Source organism: Phyllostomus discolor, chromosome 7 (genome assembly GCF_004126475.2).
Source record: "Phyllostomus discolor isolate MPI-MPIP mPhyDis1 chromosome 7, mPhyDis1.pri.v3, whole genome shotgun sequence".
NCBI classification, from domain to species: domain Eukaryota; kingdom Metazoa; phylum Chordata; class Mammalia; order Chiroptera; family Phyllostomidae; genus Phyllostomus; species Phyllostomus discolor.
The window spans coordinates 34999946-35001812 of NC_040909.2; the positions used below are offsets into that span (position 1 = coordinate 34999946).

The 1867-nt window shown below is 53.7% G+C and overlaps 1 pseudogene; it reads right to left on the minus strand.

Annotated features, from left to right (window-relative positions):
- Positions 1-447: 447 nt before the first annotated feature.
- LOC114501469 lies at positions 448-1249 on the minus strand (annotated as a pseudogene).
- Between the last annotated feature and the right edge of the window lie 618 nt (positions 1250-1867).

Consider the following 1867-nt stretch of genomic DNA (forward strand, 5'->3'; position numbering starts at 1 on the left):
GAGAAAAGCCATGACCAAGAATAAATTAATGGGAAAACGTACAAAGAAAATAAAAACATGAGAGATCCAGTGATTTCTTGGTTTGGGAGAAATAGGAGTAACAATATGGGGATGGAGTAGAGTTTGAGGGAAAATAACTGATTAAAACGAAGGGGAATGGAGGTGCCTGGGAGTGATCTTGTAAAAAAGCCCAGACGTATGAAAACACATTGTCTGGTATTCCTGGACAGAGTTTTCTATTTGAAAGGTGAAGTCTAGAATCTGCTTTCTCTTACGTCTTCATTTGCGTAGTATAGCCAGTCTGCGGGGAGGGAACTGTTTGCGATTGAAGTGCTCAGTTTCCAGGTTGTAGGATAAACCACGTTGGAAATCCTATGGGCACTCGAAGTGGGTAGCTAGAATTGTGTGTGTGTGGCGGGGGGGGGGGGGGGGGGGAGAGAAGGTAGTTCATTCCTGAAACAAGCATCTCTGGGCCTTGCGTGCTGGACCGGGAGGGCTCTGGGGTCGCACGTGCGGACCTGGACTCCGAGACCGAGGGAGAGGTTGGAGCGGTGAGCTGGGGAAGGGCTCCAGAATGTGGAAGTTCAGGTTAACGTAGGGACTAGGTGAGCATCTCAATGTACTAGGGGTGGAGGCCTGAGGCAAGGGCGCTCTGGTGGGACTGTGCATGTTGGGGCCGATCACCCCTTTAGCTGACCGGCGAAACCCAGCGACGGCGTTTGCTGCAGCGTCCATCCAAGGAGGTAGGAACTCGTGGTCCCAGTCCTCATCCTAGGCCTCTTTTTGGATGGTGATCTTTGGGACACAAGCACAGAAGAATCTCTGCAGGACGGCGACATCTTCCCGGGGAGCGTCCAGGAGAGCGTCGGGTTCCGGGTTGTCAGGCTGCCCTCCCAAGTATTCGTCTCCGAAACCCAGGAAGGCCCGGGGTCAGCATAAGTGTGTGCCCCCGCAACCACTCCCAGAGACTTGCAGGACCAACGTTGGCTCGGGCTCCAGCACAGAGTAGATGTCGTCCAGGGGCAGCTGCAAAGCACAGTCCAGAGCCTGGACCACCAAGGACGTGAGCGTGCCCGTAGCCGGAGGCCCCGCCGGATCTTGCAGGCTGGGCGCAGTCCCAGGGTTGGGGCCCGCGGGCTCCTGGATTCAGTGGTGCTTGGCGGAGTCAGGTCGTCCTGGCTGCGGTCCCCACCAGGGCGCAGGATAGGCCCTGGGGCTGAGGACCCGGCAGGCCATCACGTCCATGGAGCTGCAGGTGGCGCCCTCTGGGCCTGGTTCAGGGCGAGTGTCACTCAGTGACAGATCGCGATGACAGGTGAGGTGGGGGGAGGGGGGCGAGTCCTTAGAGCTTGAGGGTCGCTTGCCGGGAGGCCGGCATTCCAGCTTGTAGAAAACCCACGAATCTTTTTCGAACCTTTAGCTCCTCACGCTGACGCGTGCCCGCAAGTGGTTGCAAGTGACGCCCGGGAACCAGTGTCAAAACTTCACGCGAAGCTCCGCCCCCTCAGAGGCTCCGCCCCGTGGAAATCGCGGTATCTTTGCCACCCAATGGCGGCGGCTGTGGTTGGTGGGCCACTGTAAGGAAATACTTCTGTAGGCCTCTAGGGGGCAGAACACTTGTGTAACTCATTCTTAGGGGAAGACAAAATGATACTAGAACTTCAAATATTACCTTTAGTGATGTTTGTCTGTGATTTCAGGGATTCTAGAGAAAAGAAAACTCAAATATACCACTCCTTTTCCAGCATAAAATGGACCCACCCAATGCTCCATGAAATTCCTTTAATGCTTGTTAATTTCAGGTTAAATGGAAAATATTAATTTCTCTTTAAGAAAATTTCTATTTTAACACTAAAGTAAAACATTT